Raw genomic sequence first — 21,489 nt, forward strand, 5'->3', positions numbered from 1 at the left:
ATCTATATATGCATTAAAAAACTAGTTAAGACTGATGAGCTAAGAATAATAGAATTCACTGAAGAGAAGGAAAGAGAAAATATGGGTTATGTGTCTTTTCTGCAGAGTAATGGTATTTGGATAGAGGGAGGTCAAGCTATAGCGGAAACAAACCAGACCATCGAGGAAAGAAGACTGAATACACACCAAATCAAACAAAAACTTTGCCTATTGAATACTTTCCAGAGAATTGGCCTTGAGAACATGTCCTAGCATCTTCCCAAGAATATGGACTATTTACCATTTATTTTTATTTAATTCTACATGTTACCTTAAGTAATGTTCTTTGTAATTGGCTCCATTTTTCTGAAATATGGAGATATTAATTTCTTCATTCAATGAACATTTACTAATTATGACAAGCAGATTTTCTTTTTAATTTGGAAAAGAAGATATGAAAAGTTTGATTGTTGTTTTCAAGTATCTTAAACTTTTGTGGCTATTACAGAGACATTTATAGACTACTTTACGAAAGGCACAAACAAATTTAAAAAATTATGTTAGCAGGCAGCATCAGATCTGTACTCAAAAAATCATGATTACCTGATTGAAGAGTATAAATACATTACACTTATTTTTCTAAGTTAATCATTAAATCTAAGGATATAGATTATTAGTTTTAATTGTACTTTACCAAGGATTTATGTTTTAAAATTAGCATTATTAGCAACTGTGAAGAACATTAGTGTTGCTGAAATATTATCAAAATTTATGAATAATCGTCATCCATCCTAAAAGAGCATTCAGTTGAGTATGTAAAAGCAATGTTTGTCCTGGCACTTGAAAACCATGCAGAGAGATTACCACTGTGAAATGCTGTTGCTTTGATTGTGGGTTAAACTGCTACCAACTTTGAATGTTTGCACCATTTGTTGTGGGAAAATTCAAGAAACGATTTAGTATAAGAAGCCATACCTAGCTCATTGACATCAGTGACTGGCTGAAGAAGCTCATTCCCTACTCTCCATACCTCACCAGGAACAAATATATGACAACAAAAGTTTTGACAAATGTATAATTTCAGACTTTGGAACTGAATATAAAAGTGTATTTTGACAGTTCAAGTAAATAAAAATAAAATATCTCTAGTAAAAATAAACAAATAAAGTTGTATTTGAAAACTCTATTTCATTTGTGGGAGAAGAAAAATGATTAAATAGTATTATATTTTTTTCATCTACAGCAACTCATATATACATAAATATATGAATATAAACTAAACAGTCATTATAATTATACATAAGGAGTACACATATACATGTATATTATATGATATGCATCATATGCAAACATTATATATAATTTAAACATATAAACATAGAGATGTGGGATATATAACTATGTAATAAAACCTGCTGTTTAGATATGTTAGGGGAGTGTGTATTTCCTCAGTTCTGTCTCACTGCAGCAAAGATTTAAAACAGTACCAGTGTTACAGCTCAGATACAATTCAGTTTTAAGTAAAGGGTAGTATACCCTTGGGGCCTGAGGGCAGGCCAACCCCCAAAGAAGAAGCGCCACTCCTTCTTGGCTTCTTGCTTTTATATGCTTCTCTCCTCCCCCATTTGAGCCTGCCCTATGCATGTTATGCTAGCCAAGAAAGGGACATGTTTGTTTCACCTGAAGTTCTCACACTCCAGTCTATGGATTTTCTTTCATTCCATTTTCATGGGCTTTCCCCTTTCTTTGTCTTTTAGCCACCGTCATTTTGGATTCCTTTTTCCTATTCTAACTACCTAACACTTTCCATGAGATAGCTCATTTCATGTTTATAATAGAACTATGAATCATTAAGTCTTTAAGTAAATAAGTATGCTATTCTTATTCTCTTGATAATGAAAATGAGGGACAGATAAATCAATTGCCTGTAAGAACATAGTTTAATAAAGGAAGCATCAAGACTTTTTGCTGTTTGAGATTTTAGCCTATATTATTGCTAAAGTGTTTTCCTTGTTTACCTGCTTTTATATATACATGTACCAATATAAAATATACATATAAGGGGTGATGAAGGTAGGAGATTTGGATTAGAAGAATTTATAATATATAGTTAATCTCTGTATAATACATATATATGCTCAGATGCTCAATCGTACGCAACTCTTGGTGACCCCATGGACTATAGCCTGCCAGGCTCCTCTGTCCATGAGATTCTTCTGGCAAGAATCCTGGTGTGGGGTGCCATTTCCTCCTCCAGGAGATCTTCCCAACCAGGGGACCAAACCTGTGTCTCTTTTGTCTCCTCCATTGCCAGACAGATTCTTTACCACTGGCACCACCTCGGAAGCCCACATTGTACATGGAGGGATATAATACCCATGTTATCAATAATTAAGTGATGAGAATTGTAACTGAGGATTATAAATCACTTTATAAATGTATACATAAGTCATCAAAAACTCTTCCTTTCTATAAATACACTGAGATAGTGATTCAATCATTTTCCTCCTTAACTCTGTTTAGTTAATGAGAGTCAGCTACTCCTTCATTGTTGAACCATGTTCTTTTCTTGCCATTAACTGTACTTTAGGGTTGCTCCTTCTCTAATTCCTTCAGTTTCTCTGCCTTTCATTCAGACCTTGAACTTCTGCTCTTTTTCTATACTTACTGATTTTGAATGCTTATCACTTCCCTTCCATCTCCTCTCTGTCAATATGATCTTTACAACCTTTAGATTCACCTGTCTAGATAACAGCTACATTTATTTGTCATCACTAACAAGTCAAAATACCTAAAAGAAAAAATTTTGTGCCTCATGATGGAACTCTCTTCTTAGGCAATAGCTTTATTTTTATCATTAGTACTGTAATCTTTGTCTCCAAATTTCTAAATTTTGGAGTTAAGTTTTCTTTTTTCCATCCTCCATAACATTATACCATTCCTCTTCATTTTCTCAGTATTTTTCTTATGTCACACTATAAACTCATGACCTTCTACCTTGTCTTCTTGGCTTCCAATAATTTTGTTTCTTATAACTTATTGCTGATCTTGCACTTTCTTGATGAATTGATATACCCCAAAGCTTTTCACATAATATGGATTCCTTTAATAGGAAATTTACTATGGGGCCCTATTATTCTTCATCGGGGGAAAAAATTGATTTTCCACATAATACTGAAGGCAATTCATAGTGCCAGTTTTTTTTTCTTTTTTTTTCATAGTGCCACTTTAATTTTATTAACTCTCTCAGATTGAGCCCTCTTTTTGAGACAAGCCACCTTCAAAATTGTGCTAATCCTCACTTTGTTACTTCACTTATCAGAAACATTTCCACGTCTAATTCAAACTGTATTCTATAATTTCTTCAACATACAAGAAAGACTCACTTTGATTTATGTTGATCCATGACCACCTCTCCTTGCTTTCAGTTCCTTCAACATTTGTAAATAAAGTTGCTTAACTTTATACATCTTCAGCATATAGCTTTGGAATTAAACTTCAAATGTTCCTTGTGCCATAAAGGACTTAAATATATAGATAGATAGATAGATAGATAGATAGATAGATAGATAGATAGATAGATTCTAGTTTTCTTTAGGACAATAACTGTTCTTTCTGTGTCTTGGGAAGTGATTTTTTTCAGAATTTATAAGAGATACAGGTTACAAAATGTATTTTAAAACTTCACTATAGTTATTGCTGATAAGAACATTCCATTTACACTTTGATTCTGTGAAGATCATTTCCCCTTAAAACATTCATTTGTATTCCTCAGCTTTTTTGTTTGATTTCTTTTTAATTATTTGCCAATTTTTAACCAGAATAAATGGAAAAGAAGAGAAAAGGCTATAACTCATGTCCAAATCTATTATATATATTTTTGGTATTTCTAATGGAAATAGTCTGAGAACATAAGAGCCTTATTAAAAGAGGAAATCAATAATGTTTGTGAAACTGTACTGAAATAAAATTAGCTATAACAGTTCCTTATAAATGTTCAATGCCAGCTAGATGTTTAATGAAAATGGTTAGATTAAAATAAAAATTAGGATATTTTGTGGATTTCTTTCCTCAAGTTTTTCCTTATAACATTTATGTCTTCTTACAGCAAGCACATGCCCATTCACTTGCCAAGATTGAGAAGATCCTAATAAATAAGCATCTGGTTAGTTGCCATTTACTGATAGGAAAGAAGGAAAGAGAGAGAGTTATTCTCCCCATTTGTCATGCCTAAAAGACTCTGATGCTGGGAGGGATTGGGGGCAGGAGGAAAAGGGGACGGCAGAGAATGAGATGGCTGGATGGCATCACCGACTCGATGGATGTAAGTTTGAGTGAACTCTGGGAGTTAGTGATGGACAGGGAGGCCTGGAGTGCTACAGTTCATGGGGTCATAAGGAGTCAGACACGACTTGAGCGACTGAACTGAACTGAACTTGTTTTTAACCTCCCTTCTCTCTACTCCCTGTTATTCCCTCTTCATTCCCAGGTACTTTAGAAAAAATATATATATATATATCCATTGTTTCCTAGTATACCCCCGACTCCCTTGAGTAGTAGCACTAATAGAAAAGGAATTACATAATCTGACCTAATTATGGTTTTATATATATAGAAAAGTCAGCTATATCAGTTTATATTCTGGTTTTGCTTCTTAAATTCTGCAATTTAACACATGGTGTCCCAGTTTATTCCTCTATCAAATAGGGATGATAATAGGACTTAACACAGAGTGTTTTGGGAGCATTAAATAATATGATCTATGTAAAGCATTGGATAATATGATCCATGTAAAGAATTTGAAATATTGATGGATATATATAAGTATGGCTAAAGTTATGATGCCATTGTTTTATTATTAATTTGCAGGGAGATTGATACACAGGAAGTAATATTGATATCATGTTCCCAACTATTTCTAAATCACTTATGAAAGTTCTTTCAAGTTAAGAAGTTGAGAAAATTTTAAGTGAGTAATTACAATTTCCTTAGTTCTACTAAGAAAGAAGAACAGACCTGCTGCAGTCACTAGGTAAACACATCTCTAAAATCCACTTCTTTATTTCTTTTTTATATTATCTGTAAACCTTATTCCTAATTGCAGATCCTCTCAGCTTCATATAAGAGTATGCAACTAAAGTGATGCACACTCAGCATGAATTTATATACAGATATTCCAGCTGTGTTGATGGTAGCAAACATATGTTGCCTATTCCATCTGGGATGTTCAGGCCCACTTTGCTTTATACCATGGGAGTAATTGGGTTCAGTGGGAAGCATGACTTACTGAGATAGTGTATCTTTCAGGTGAGGATGCAAATAAGATGCAGATAAAAAGAAATCACTGTATCTGATAGCAGAGAAGTTAGAGGAAGGAGAATGCACAGCAATCATAGGTATTTTGACAACAGACAATTAGAAACAAATAAAGGCAAAAGGAAGAGGTAAGGACATGCAAGGCTGACTAAAGAAAACACTTGCATTTCTTCAAAATTAACCCTAGCATCTTTGTCAAGCATTATGATATTGCTGTTCCACTGATTTATTAGAAAATCAGAGTATGCCAATGAGATCAATGAGTTAGCTGTAAACAGGAATTTACACAAGTCAAAAATCAAGAAAGTATATGGAGGAGAGATTTTAACAAGAATATTGTTAAAGCAGAGCTAAGAATAGATAGATGACAGCTGATATCCAATACCTTCCTGAAAAGCACTCAATACTGAAAAGGGGAATCCTTACAAGGACCCAGCAGTGCCATAACTATGCAATACATAACCCATTACTTAGTTAATCAGAGATATCTCTAAGATACTGGATTTCTAAATGCAGATTTAGCACATTAACTCTGAAATTTATTTGGCATGCGCTTCTAAAAGGAGTGACCAGATTTATAATGTAGATAGAAAATTATTTAAATTCTCTGAAGATATGGGTAGTCACTGCACTTGTGCATCATTCCTGGTTGAGCATTAGTTAAGGATATTTATAATGCAAAACATATCACTATTGAATCTGAAAGAAAGTTTCTGCTTTCTCCTAAAGAGGGCTTTTAAAATTTTTCTTCATATTTGATTTGACTGACAGGAAGAAATTATAGTTTTGAAAAGTTTATACATTATTGTTGAAAGTCCATGATATACGCAAGTGTGAATATGCAAATGAAAAAGTTGCTTTGCTTTAGTTTAGATAAAGGTAATAATGGCATCTTGCATTAAATTGAACATATTATCATATGTCTCAATTGTCATAAGCAGTGTATGTACTAAGAATGCTATAAGGCCCATGTTTCTCTTTTATATAGCCTAAAATTTAAGAAGAGTTTTTACATTTTTAAAAAGGTTGGATAAAAATCAAAAGAACTTAGTTTAGGACAAGGAAAAATTATAGAAAGTTCACATTGTGCTCACAAATAAAGTTTTGTTTGAGCACAAAGTGTCCTTTAAGTGTTGGCAACGGCTGCTTTCCCACTACAATGACAGAGTTGATTGGTTTGGACAAAAACCTCATGATCTATCTAGAAAAAGTCTACTAACCTGTATTATAAGGCAAAATTGTTGTGGTTGTTCAGTCATTAAGTCGTGTCTGACTCTTTGGAATCCCATAGACTGCAGCACACCAGGCTCCCCTGTCCTTCACTGTCTCCCAGAGTTTTCTCAAATTTATGTCCATTGAGTCAAATTTATCTAACCTTCTCATCCTCTGTCACCCTCTTCTCCTTTTGCCCTCAATCTTTTCCAGCATCAGGGTCTTTTCTAATGAGTCAGCTCTTCACATCAGGTGGTCAAAGTTTTGGGGTTTCAGCTTTAGCATCAGTCTTTCCAAAGAATATTCAGGATTGATTTTCTTTAGGATTAACTGGTTTGAACTCCTTGCAGTCCAAGGTACTCTCAAAAGTCTTCTCCATGGTCCAACTCTCACATCTGCACATGACTACTGGAAAAACCATAGCTTTGACTATATGCACCTTTGTTGGCAAAATGATGTCTCTGCTTTTTAATATGCTGTCTAGGTTTGTCATAGCTTTCCTTCCATGGAGCAAATGTCTTTTAATTTCATGGCTGCAGTCACCACCCACAGTGATTTTGGAGCCCAAGAAAATAATATCTGTCACTGCATCCATTTTTCCCTGATGAGATCAGGTGCCATGATGTTAGTATTTTTAATGTTGAGCTTTAAGCAAGCTTTTTCCATTCTCCTCTTTCACCTTCATCAAGAGGCTCTTTAGTTCCTCTTCACTTTCTGCCATTAGAGTGGCATCATCTGTATATCTGAGGTTGCTGATATTTCTCCTGGTAATCTTGATTCCAGTTTGTGATTCATCCAGCCCAGCATTTCACATGATAGGAGAGCACATTAACCCTTCTTTAATAAGCTTATTGGTCCAAGATTTGGTTCTGATAAAAATTAAGGGTGAGAAGATTATAGAATAGAGCAGCCCAGTGACTGGAGTGGTAGAAAAGCCACAAACTTCAGTGTGAAGTATCATGTCACCCACCATTCAGGATCTTTTCTTCCTATCTATATTTATATCAAAACAGCCAGAAATGCCTATGGCTCTCTTTGAGTTGTCTCAGGCTATTTTTTATTTTTATTTTTCTCATTTTTAACTTCATGAGCATTAAGAGTTAAAAGGTAAATCTTGTATTTTCTGACAATATTTTTATTTATTTAAGGATAGGAAAATAAGAGTGTGTCAACCCCTCTGATGAACAGAGGTCATCCATCACACTCCTATTACAACGATGGTCCATTAGTGCCAGGGTAAAGATGTAGGGCAAGACTACATCATCCTCTTGGGGCCTTCAGTCACTTACCCTTGACCTATGGATAAGTTGCTTTGAAGAAAAGGTAAAAGTTCATGAAGAAAGGTTATATTTATGTGCTGCAGCTACCCAATTAGTGGGGCACAGTGCTGAGCTTAAGAAACAATTATAAGAATTAAACAGACTTACCTACCCATAAGTCCCTTCTAAAATAGGAATGACAGAGTAATTGATCACAAAAGTCACAAGAAAGTGAAATGTCAAAAGATTATAACATGTTTACCACAGCAACTTTAAGAGAACTCAGGGAATGGGAAATGTGATCATATGAATATGGGGTTGAGATTAATTTAAGGCTGGGTTCATAAGATGTATTTTTTGTTGTTCTTTTGGTTTTCATGATTTTAATACCTGCACATGAGTTGTTTCCTACTTTTCTATGTTGTTCATTCATAAAGTGTGAAATACAAGAAGAAGAAGTAAATTTATTGCCCAGCATGTGCAATGATGATAATGGTGATAATGCTGATAATGGTGTTTATTAGTAAGTGTATCTAGTGGCAATCATTTGGACCTGATATGATTCCTCTTGTAATTTGTTCAATGGCAATTGCTTACACAGATTATTTTCTAAACATCTGAGAGCCTCTTGACTATGACAATACTGTCTGATCTAGCAAGCAGTCACTAACAGTCACTTAAGTTCCTTTGGTGCTATTGAATAAAATACTTCATTCTTTGTTATTTTATCCATTGGTCAGTTACAAGTGTTTAAAGGCTACGTCAGAATTTAGTCTTTAACTTTCCTTGATATGCAGTAGAGGATAAATGATTCTGCACTCAGCTAGCCAGTATTTTACTTGATTTTGTCATATTGACAGCAAAGAGCTTACTCTGAACCAAACATAAAATGAACAGTGTCTTGTTAAATATATCTAAAGTTTAAAAGAAGAGCTCAAAAGAATTCTTTTGGAAGGGCATTGTCTACTGTTATACTATCTATAACATTATATATACCTACCTCTATCCAAAGCTTAATGAGACGTGATAGTATGCTGCTAACTCATTTCAGTTGTGTCTGACTCTGTGTGACCCCATAGATGGCAGCCCACCAGGCTCCTCCATCCCTGGGATTCTGCAGGCAAGAACACTGGAGTGGGTTGCCATTTCCTTCTCCGATGCATGAAAGTGAAAAGTGAAAGTGAAAAGTGAAAGCGAAAAGTGAAAGTGAAAAGTGAAAGTGAAAAGTGAAAGTGAAGTCGCTCAGTTGTGTCCGATTCTTAGCGACCCCATGGACTGCAGCCTACCAGGCTTCTCTGTCCATGGGATTTTCCAGGCAAGAGTACTGGAGAGGGGTGATAGAAAAATGTTAAAAGGTGTTTGCTTATAAATTAAAGTCCCCAAGAAGATGAAAATATCCACCCTATCAAATTAGTAAGTATGCATTCATCATCTTCTTTGTAGTTAATACTTCATCCCATGAATTATAACTTCCTATAATATATTCATAAACAAACATACAACATCAGGATCATAGTAAGCAGTGCTACATGGTATATTTGAAAGTTACTAAAAGAGTAGATCCTAAAAGTGCTTATCACAAGAAAATAAATTATTATATAAGGTGATGGATTTACTAAATTTACTGTGGTAATCATTTCATGATATGGGTAAGTCAAGTCATTATGCCGTACATCTTAAATTTTTTACAGTGCTTTATGCCAATTATATCTTAATAAAATTGAGGGAAGAAAAGCAAACAACTACTCATTATACAAAAATCAGTAAAGAAAATTTCTTACCTAGGCACTCGGAAATTTTATTGAAAATATATAAATATATTTCTTCCTTATATTTTTAACATGATATTTGACATTTATATAACATGTATACAAGGTTATCAAGAATAATGATATACAATATTGTAAAGTAATTAACCTCCAATTAAAATAAATAAATTTATGTTAAAAAAAAAAGGAAGAAGAGCTCACTGCCAAGTCTAACAAGAGCATCACCAGGTAATTGTCTTCTAAATGCATATTCTCTCATATTCCTCCCTACCTTGACCACAAGGCAAAATAGTATCTCAAGTTTTGTATATATTATTCTTGTGATTTTTATAATTCTATATGATTTACTTGCATGCCAATAGATATAATAATTATTTTGTTTCTGATCTTTATTGAAATATATCTCAGGTAGTGTTCTGGCAATTACTTTGCTCAATGAATGCTAATTTAACATTAATATATATTGTTGTGAGTAGTTGTACCTTATTTATGGCTTTTTATTTGTGTATAATTTCCCATTGTATGTTTCTACTACTTTTATTTGTCTACTTTTTGTCAATTCATATTTTTATTATATTCAGATTTTTGATATCACAAAAATTGCTACTGTAAACATTGTTTTATATATCTTCTCAAAGATATATGCAAGATATCTCGCATATATAAAGTAAATATGAAGATATTTACTTCATGCAAGTAAATATTATAGAGTTATAAGAATCACAAGAATGAAAAATACAAACCTTGAGATACTATTCTACCTTGTGGTTGAGGTAAGGAGGAATATGAGAGAATATGCATTTAGAAGACAATTATTTAACACATATAATTGGTAAATCTAGTGATATGTTTATTAAGGTAACAGCAACTATTTTCCTAAAGTATATACATCAATTTACATACTAACTAAAGTGTATTTAAAGTTTCTTTAATCTACATCTTCTCCATTATTTGTTATTATCAGGTTCCTTGTCTATTGTCAATATTGGGTATATAAACATGGAATTCACTGTGGTTTGAATTTCCATTTTCACAGTTAATAATTATGCTGAGAATATGTCTATTTATTTAATGAGCATGTTTAATCTTTTATATAGCACTTAGCCATGATTTTTTCCCCATTATTATGCTGAATTATATTCTTGCAAACTCTATCTCATTTCCTTAGAGAGTGTGCTTTTCCAATATCTAATTATATTACAGCAAGATCCACCAGATCGCTATGTCAGAAGCCAGCAGAAATAGTTTTGACTACATATAAAGAATAACAACAGTATGTAAGTTAAGAATTAGAGAGATTTTTCTGCAATAACACACAAACTTTACATATAATAAAGGTTAAACCCCAAGGGAAGACAAAAAAAAAAAATTAGGACTGAGATGTTATTTAGGCCTCCCATGAGCTAGTACTTAAGATGGGGGCTTATCATTACTTGTCATTGATAGCAGAAGATGCAAAAATCAGAAATTCAAAAGCCAAGAGGAAATCTAAGCCTCAGAAATTCAAGAGAGCTTTCAAAAAAATCATCAAATGGGAGAACAAAAACAAATATAAAGTCAGAATATGGAGTCTGATAACAAAGACCAGTGCAAGGACAACAGACAAAAGTACCAATCTCAAAAGTGGGAAGGAGCAGGACAATTGCCTAGAAATCAATATTTTTGCCAGAGACTTGTTCTTATGCTACTGCCAAAGGTAAAACAATTGGACAGCTGAAGCTAAAAAGCCCAAGAGATGATGAACATCAGAATGTGATATGCTTAAGTTTTCATGGCTTATTCAGGGCCAAGACTGGAGTAAAATCAAGTCATTCTAAGTCCCTATTCTTTGGTCTTCAAGGAAAAAAGGAGAAAGTTGTGCCAGTTTCCAGGGATTCATGTGATATTTAAGCCAAGGGACAAGCTGAGGAATGAAGAAAGATTTGAGAACTCTTACAGGATACAGAGCTGGCAAAGATGCTCAGGGTGAGAATTTGGTAACTTGAGGACAGGTATTGGAATGTCCATGGAGAGAATATAGTGAAAGGAAATCAATAAGAAGTGGCAGCAAATTGGTAGTTTTGGTTTCAACTAAAACACATGACATATATTCATTCTGGTCCAACTGGTAATTATAATACAAATCACAAAACTACTCATATTGAATAATCTGTAATTTTTAATCCTATTAATCAAAACAAAAAGAAATCCCTGGGGTCTCCATCTACGATAACCTACAGTTGCCCTAGGAAATATCTTAAGCTTGAGGTACTCCTATTCTATTTAGTGAGTATGAAACAGAAAGTGAACTTCTGTGTAATGTAGCAGATATCATAAATTTAAATCCTGATGATGTGATGTGGATGTTGCTTTCAACCTTTTATTCTGTGAAGTGAAGTCATTCAGTCGTGTCCGACTCTTTGCGACCCCATGGATGGTAACCTACCAGGCTCCGTGGTCCATAGGATTTTCCAGGCAAGAATACTGGAGTGGGTTGCCATTTCCTCTCCAGGGGATCTTCCCAACCCAAGGATGGAACCCGTGTCTCCTGCATTGCAGACAGACGCTTTACCGTCTGAGCTTTATTAATCAAATTTTGCTACACAAAAAAGCATTATTTATGTCTTACTCTATGAAACTTCCATAAAAATTACACAGATAAAAATCACAATGCACTTTATTCTTAGTACTACTGAGTAAACTACAAATTATTTGGTCTCTCTTTTTTTTTTTTTTTCTATGCTGCTAAATCATGTCTGTTTGCCTAAAGACACTAAAAGAAGATGAAATGGAGTTGAGTTTTTTTTAATGTATTATCATTAAGGTGGTTGCCAATATTTTTTGAGTTCTGTTTAATATTTCTGTTCTTTTACTCACTGCATTAATAGGTGGACATGTAAGATATAATAAGATATAATATTAATTTTAAAATTAATTTCAATAATAAAAAAGAGAGCAAAAATGAATGGGAGAGACACCAAAAAAATGGTGCTTATCATTGGCTGTCTTACCTTTTATTTGTGTTCAAATTTCTAATGCAATAGAAAATGTTATTTAACTAATCTCTTTTTCTAAAGTTTTCATCATAATCTGACACCAGGTAATCATCCAAAATATAAGATGTTGTATTTTACCGAATCATAATTGCTAGCAGAATATGTTTTGAAACAATGAATGTATATATAACATAGTCTTCTGGAGATCCAGAAAATCATCTTAATCTTGCTGAGAGGATCTGGTTTATTTACCAGAATTCTTCTTTTAACTTTACTTATGGTATTGATATTTTATTACTACTTTGAAAAGACCAAATCCAGCACAGTCTCATAAATCTGTTCATGAGAGGAAAAGCACCAATTTCTTCATTTGTACTATTTATCTTCCAGTAGCAATGTTAAATAAAGTTGCCCATTTTCCTAGGACTTTTTTCTGCCACCAATTCTGCATTGGACATTCAAAGCTACAGTTTCTTTGTTCCCCCTCCCCTCTTTTCTTTGTTTTGAATGAAAGAAAAAAGCAACTAAGACAATGACATTTACCAACAAGGACTATTATCTTCCCAGGAGCAAACACAATTAAATTTATAAATCCTGTACCTCAAGATTTGAACGTATACTTTTTTTAATATCTATGAACATTTTAAGCTTTCTATAAGAATAAACTTTAACTAGTTACAAAATGATTAGGTAGTACAATTAAACATTTTTACTTAAAATATAGTCATGTTTCCAAAATGTGATGAGTTATTATAATCCAATCATACCAGGCTATCTAGAATACAAATAATTCAGTTATATCAAAGAGTAATTTTTTTATTTCTAAAGTATATTAAATGAGGCCATGATTGTATTTGAGGAAGGCCAAACTTCCATACAGAAAGAATGTATACATTATCATTTTTCTTATTTTAATGCGTCTATGGACACATGTAAAATCGCATGTAGGGAAGCAAATATTCAGTCTCCTTTTAACAATAATACCCATAAACATATTGAAAATATCAGTTTGAGAAGGAAGGTTTACCAAATTTCCCAACATAAAATATGAAGGTATGGCCTTTTAAACTTCTCAAAATTACTGATAATTTAAATATCAGGGATTATGTAACATAATGAATTACAATTCAAATGAGCTATAACCTGAGTGACTGCAGAATGAAAATATAATATCCTAAAAGTAAGATTAGCAGGTTACATTCTGGGTAAGGCTGATAACATTAATTATAGAGTAATTTGATTAATGCTGAATTTGCAATATTCTCAGTTTGCATAAACTTTGTAGTTTGTTAGAGATTGTGCAAAGCTGATTTTCAAAGCATGACCTGCTATTTAAGATCACATTCTCAGTAACTTTGCTTTGGCTTTATTAACTCTTTATTTGCCTCAGAGTACAGTGCTAGTACAGATGGCAGAGATAGCTATAATTTCAAGTCAATTTTGTTAAAATATTTTCAGAAGAATTGTTCAATAATTTCTTCTGTAGAATTAAGCATTTAATATTTTATTTTTGATGTTGCATATTTTTACATATATTTTTCATGAAGAAAGTGATAAATTTATACTACTAGTCAAATAAGGAAAGAATTTCTATAATGTGCTGTCTTTCCTATATAAAGATCATGCTACTGACTTACTGAAAGAGTAATAATAGATTTAGATTGAGTTTAATATTCTAGTAAACACACCTCACTGAGATTTTTGGTACATGAATTTCATAAGGATGAAATACTTTACAAAGTAGTTAGCAGATTATTCTAAACATTGAGTCAGGCTTTTGACAGATAAACATACCACTCTCAAATTGGAATCTAAATGTTATGGCAAAAATCTCTCCTGTTCCAAGGAATAGCTGAAGATTTAATAAGGTGACTTTGTCACCAAGACAGTCTCAAGAGTTACTACATCTTATGACATTAGTGTTAGCAATGATGTTACTAACATTTCTTTACGTTGAATTATTCTCAATATACTATTTAAATTTCTTTAGGAGTAGGTTTTTATTCCAACAGCAAGCACAGAGTATTACTTCATTATCTACCATCTGAGAGGGCTTTATACTATACAAGACTTCATACTACCTGATTAGTAGTCAGTTTCAGGTTTCCTAAAAATTGTACTGTGCTTAGTCACTCAGTTATGTCTAACTCTTTGTGACCCCCATGGACTGTAGCCCACCAGGCTGCTCTGTCTAGGGGGATTCTCCAGGCAAGAATACTGGAGTAGGTTGCCATGCCCTCCTCCAGGAGATCTTCCCAACCCAGGGATCAAACGTAGGTCTCCTGCATTGCAGGAGGATTCTTTACTCTCTGAGCCACCAAGGAAGCCCCCAAATCTTACAGTCATAATAAAAATGCTGATTTAAAAGATTTTAAAAATCCAGATTTTAAAGAAAAAAACAGTATCCTTAAATTTATGATTATCTTTTTTATATGGATTAAATCAATCAAAACAAAAGCAAAAAGAAAAAAATTCTTCCATGGAATTCTCTAGGCCAGGATACTGGAGTGGGTAGCCTTTCCCTTCTCCAGGGGATCTTCCCAACCCAGGGATCGAACCCAGGTCTCCCACATTGCAGGCGGATTCTTTACCAGCTGAACCACAAGGGAAGCCCACTATTCTACTTAGCTGTGGAATTTTTTTTTAAAGTTCCTTTTTAATAAGTGGTCACTTTTTTCCCAGCTATCCATTGTACATCACCCCTTGGATCTCCCTTGGAAGGTCCCTGGTCATTAAATAATAATTTGTCCACATTTTAAATCACTGCCTGTACCCTTCAAATATGTTCCATCTTGTCTCCTCTAACTAGGAACCAAAACTAGAAACCCAGAATTAACCCAGGTCCCTGTCTCTCTATACCCCTCAAATCCAATTTTTCAGAAATTCTAACCATTTCCACATACTAACATCCCTCAAACAAAGCCTTTCTCTTTCTTTTTCTTCTAAGTATGTCTTATTTCCAGATCTCATTTCTCTTATTTCCCTTTCATTTTCAATTCATTCTGCACACTCTTGACTTACTGACCTTTTTAAAATGATCTTTTTATATCATTTACATTATATAGCTTCTTCAATCACTCCCTGTAGTCTTAGGATAAAATCTACTGTTTAGCAGGACATACAAGAACTATGCCTACCTCCCCAGCTTCCTGTCACTCCTCTACATTGTATGAATATTCATTATGCTGTGTATTTTTTTGTGTGTGTGCTATGTTCTGCTTTCTATAGCCACATATAGCCATCTCATTCTTTACTAATAAGTTTTTAATTAATTCTACTAGAGATTCAGGTTTATCATCACCTCTTTCCAAATTCTTTTACTGGTCTTCAGTCATACTAGCTGAACTTCTGCATGGCATTGATTATAGTCGGTTACAACAGTCTGTGTACCACCCCATTGCCCCACAGTTGATTGAGTATCTTGGATGCCAGTACTGTGATGTTAGCATCTATCCCAGTGACCAGTATAATTTTCACTTAATGAATATTTGTTTAATGGATCATTAAATGAATGAACCTTATTAATTTGTCAATAATTGCACTGTGAGTCTAGCAGCTATCTCATTTAGCTCCAGAATTCTTTAGAAGATCCCTAAAGCTAGCTTAATTAATCAAGGCATAGAAAATAGTATGGTATATTTAGATTTCAATAGTATATTGAGTTCATGTCATAAAATCACTTTAAAATAATTTACTTGGAATTAGGGATTCATATACAATCAAGGATTTCTTTATGTCATTAACTATTTAGCGAAAGATGGAGAGAACCAGATTAAATTTACTATGTCAAAGGAACTTTTACATTAACAGCATTACTGCTTCAAAACATTGGAAAAATAGTTCTGAAGAAAACTGAAAGTTTCTTTATTGCTTAAACATTTAAGTTAGTAGTTTGATGGTCAGATTTTTCAGCAAGTTAAACACCAAGAGATAAGAGAATCTATACCCAAATACTCCTCAAAAAAGGCAGAACCAACAACAACAAATAGAAATACAAAAACTTCTGTAAAGTACTTGGATTGTTAAGGTAAACCATCCACCAACATGAGCTTTAAGTCAATTAAATGGCATGTTTAAAGTATACAAAAAATAGTTATAAAAAGCTATTATACTTTAATGTGAAAGTATATGTCAATATGAGTTTTTTCTCTATTTGTAATGAAGCTAATTTAACTCTATGATATATTTGTGAAAACATGGCAAACATGGTTAGAATTTTTGTTCTATAAGTTAGGTGTCATATTAACTTCTATAAACTATCTGTTACTCACTTGTAAAATGCAGAAAGCAATAATACATAAAGAAAAGTTGTGAAAATTAAATGAGATGATCTATGTGACCAACTAAGCACAGTGAATAGCATATGGTAAGCACTGAATTTATGTCAACTCTTTGTTTACTATAAACATAAATATAATCTATATGATAGGCAGTATATGAATATATGACTAAAACTAGTAACAAATTTTTGTTTTAGGTGACATATATTAGTTTGAGTAGTAAAATAAAATAAATCCACTTTTTCAATACTTTTACTGTATTTTTGTTCCTCAGTATTTTGTTTGGCATTATGTAGCCATTTCCCTGCATCACTTTCTAAAATATCAGAGGGCTTATGCTCAGAAAATGACTCAAAGTAATATCTTTATTTATGAATTTTTTATTGTTTCCAATGACATAGTTATTAGCATATGTAATAAGGAAATTAACTACATGATTTCCAGACATAAAATGAATAATTAACATTTCTTAGGAAAAATGCATTTGCTTTCAAAATTGCATCACTTATTTGTATTGACCATTTATAATAGCTAAGTTATATAAGTATAAAAATGCCGCAGAGAAGTCTTCTTAATGCTTAAATTGAAATCATCATCATGAAAGATAAAAGAATAAAAATGTTCCACATAAATAAGTCTATCCACAACATTTTAAAATTCAAATGTAGCTATTCTCAAAGAGGTTGAAGTATTGCTTTAAAAAAAAATCTCTAGGTGATACAATTAAATAGTTTTATATTGTTTTAAATGTACAACTATTGTATGCTTTCCACTTCATGTCTTGACAATTATTTCCCTGTTGAGTCTAAATCAGGCAATAGATGCCAGTAAGCTGAACTATTGTTATGCTTACAGCTGCAGCTGCACCGTCTCAAAAACAGCTATGAAAAAGAAAAAAAAAAAGCAAAACAAATAATAACAAAAAAAAAAAAACAAAACACTGTAGAATGATTTGGAAAAGATATGGAAGTCATCTTAGATTTCTAAGAAATTGCAGTCAAACCACTTGCACCTGGGTTCCCTGAGGTACATTTTCTTTTAGCTGACAATAGTATAGTTGGGAATTTCCTTATCATGGGCACAGGGATAGGTTATAGCTACTTAATTTTTTGTTTGTAATTGCTATCTTTTCTTATCCTTCGAGATAGTAAAAAAAAATCACTTATGCTTTTTATTTGTTTGCTTCTTTCTGACTTTAGGTTAAAATGCATTTGCATGTATGTTTATATACGTGTGTTTTATAAAAACCATTTTTGTTCCAGAATTCATATCTTAATGGGTAACAAAGAAAATGCCAACGCTTAATCATATTAGAATAAGGGAAGCAAAATAAGTTTTGCATATACTCTTAAGCTTATGAGTCAGTCAATTAAATAAGAAATTTTCATTAGAGTTTTACTAAATCTAATGCATTTGCTAAGCACTTTGTGGGATTGATAAAAGTGTAGAATTCTTATTTTGTTCAAGGAGCCCCCAATATTTTCACAATGTGGAGACAGTAAAAGAATAAAGATAATGATAAAAGGAGAAGGTGACATACCAATTTTCTAATAATCTAGTGTAAATAATCCTAGATTTGGCTAATCCAAATCTAGTATTTCTAGGGAAATCCAGGCAACTGGAGGTTCTGGATTGTTTTTGTAAATATAAAAATGCTCTTAAGATATCTTAAATAGCCTAACTAAAATAAATCTCTCTCTCTTTTTTGTTTGTACCTCTAATCTTCCTCAGCTATTTCTAGCATCTCCTCACCGTCCTAGTAACCAATTTGTTTTCTGCATCTCTGCAGAAAATTTTTGTTATTTCCATTTGTTTTATGCTTTAGATTTCACATACCAACAAAATCATTGTTTGTTTTCTCCCTCTGTCCGAGGGAGACTACTACACTTAGCAAACTACCCTCAAGGTCCATCCACGGCAAGATTTAATTTTTTTATGATAAGCAATATTTCATTTTATACATAAACCACATCTTCTTTATTCTTTATAATAAAGCCTTATATATCTCAGAAGAAGTGACAAGTACTTCAGAAAAGAAGTCTACAAAGTGAGTATGCAAGTAAATTGCAAGTCAGTAGATCATTTCTGGAGAAGGCAATGGCACTCTACTCCAGTATTCTTGCCTAGAAAATCCCATGGATGGAGGAGCCTGGTAGACTGCAGTCCATGGGGTCGCGAAGAGTCAGAGCGACTTCACTTTCACGGCTGAGTGACTTCACTTTCACTTTTCACTTTCATGCATCGGAGAAGGAAATGGCAACCCACTCCAGTGTTCTTGCCTGGAGAATCCCAGGGACGGGGGAGCCTGGTGGGCTGCCGTCTATGGGGCTGCAAAAAGTCGGACCAATTTAAGTGACTTAGCAGTAGCAGTAGCAGATCATTTGTAATCAAATGTTTCATGATTTCTTTAAAAATCATTAAAAAATAAAAATTAAGATTGGGTTAAATATTGAAAGTTTTCGTTTCTTTTTCAAGAAAAGAGTTTAGGGACAAAGAGATTAGCAAATTCTAATCTATGCACTGTCACAAGCTTCTTATCTATGACCTCCTTTTATTATAAGTAAAATGAAGGGATTCATTTTGTCATTAATATTCCCATTCTCTTTCATTTACCTGTTGTGCAGAATAGTACATCCTTTGACTTGTCCTAAACTAGGTGGCTTCATTAATTTTGCCATAACTTTTAATGTGGTCAACATACTATTTTTCGTTTAGCAAAAACATTGTTCATTTGTGTATCTCACAAAAATTAGTTGTAGGTGAGGCACTGTGGATAGAGGGCATCACACCTAAATAGAAATCTGCAATTGACATTTCCTACAAGATTCTAGTAGATAGTTTCCCTAATTGCCCTCCACACACACTTCCTGCTTATATGTTTCTTTGTTAACTCCTAATTACTTGAGCCTGAGGCTTTACCTGAGTGAAACAGGAACTAAATTTTCACTCCCTCAGTAAAGTAGCTGAGTATAATTTTCTTAAGTTTAATAGGTTGTCCAATTGTATTTTAATAAAACCTGTAAGTTAAAATGTTATGTGATTTTTATAAAATGATTTTCATAATAATTATTATATGGTTATTGCTTGTGCACTAGAATGTTGACGGAAATGGGTGGATGCCTTTTTATAGATCTATGTATAATTCGAAAAAAAAAAAGTTTAGCCTAAGATTTTCTGTCAAAACCAAAATACCCTCATTCAGAAATAATGTCCATTTGCCTGTTTTATAATCCTATTGTTATTCGGATAGCATCTTCAATTAGAGTGTTCAAACTTTAAGTAAATCAGTTCATGTCAATGGACTTCTCTAAAATGCTGGATGCCTGCTTTACCTTTTACACACACACATACACGTGTTTTTGTTCACATGACTGTAGTTTTCAATATAAATTGATCCCATTTTCTTGACTTGCCAGCTTCTCAATTATTATTAGTCCTCTGTACCCTTGACACTGGACAAATCATCATAAACTTCTTTTCACTGAAGAATCATATGATATTAAACTTAAAAAAAAAAAAAAAAGAAAGATCATTCCATCACAGATCTCTGAAATACCAGCAGTGTAGTATCTTTTGTAGTCTGCTATTAACAGAAGTATTGTTATAACATAGTATGGCAAAAGCTATGGTGGCCACACTTGTATTTCAGGTTTATTAAAAAAAGATTATTCAACATTAAGAAACAAACAGCCCATTTAAAAAATGATCCATGGATTTTAAAAGGCACTTTACTAAAGAAGATATGCAGATAATAAATAAACAAATGATCCACAGTACATGTCATAATGAAATGCAAATTAAAACAGCAATGAGATACAACTGCATTCCTGTTAGAACTGCCAAAATCTAGAACATTTGCACCACTAAATTCTGGTGAGGTTGTAGAGCAATAGGAATTCTCATACATTCCTGGTGGGAATGCAGAATGTTGTAGCCACTTTGGAAGACAGTTTGACATTTCTTATAAAACTATATATACTCTTAATTTTGTGTGTGCTAAGTCGCTTAGGTTGTATTTGACTTTTAGCGACCCTATGGACTATAGACCACCAGGCTCCTCTCTCCATGGGATTCTCCAGGCAAGAATATTGGAGTGGGCTGCCACGCCCTCCTCCAGGGGATCTTTCCAACCCAGTGATCAAACCTGCACTCTTATGTCTCCTGTATTGGCAGGCAGGTTCTTTACCACTAGTGCCACCTGGGAAGTCCACTGTTAACCTTATGACAAAGCAGTTGTGCTTCTTGGTATTTACCTAAAGGAGCAGAAAACTTATGTCCACACAAAAGTCTGCACATGGATGTTTATAGTTACTTTACTCATAAGTGTCAAACTTTGAAAGCAACCAAGATGTCCTTTAGTAAGTAAATGAATAAACTCTAGTACATCCAGACAATGGAATATTATTTAGTGCTAAAAGAGATGAGCTATCAAAGCCATGGAAAGACATGGAGGAAGCTTCAATGCATATCATGAATACTAAGTTAAAGAAGCCTGGAATAGGAAATGGCAACCCAGTTCATTATTTTTGTCTGGAGAATCCTATGGACAGGGGCGCCTAGCAAGTTATAGTCCATGGAATTGCAAAGAGAGTCAGACACGACTTAGAGATTGAACAACAAGCCAATCTGAAAATATTCTGTACTGAATATTTCAACTAAATGACAAAGAAAATGGAAAACTAGGGAGATGGTTAAAAAA

This window comes from Ovis aries, chromosome 8, assembly GCF_016772045.2.
Source record: "Ovis aries strain OAR_USU_Benz2616 breed Rambouillet chromosome 8, ARS-UI_Ramb_v3.0, whole genome shotgun sequence".
In the NCBI taxonomy this organism is placed as follows: Eukaryota; Metazoa; Chordata; class Mammalia; order Artiodactyla; family Bovidae; genus Ovis; species Ovis aries.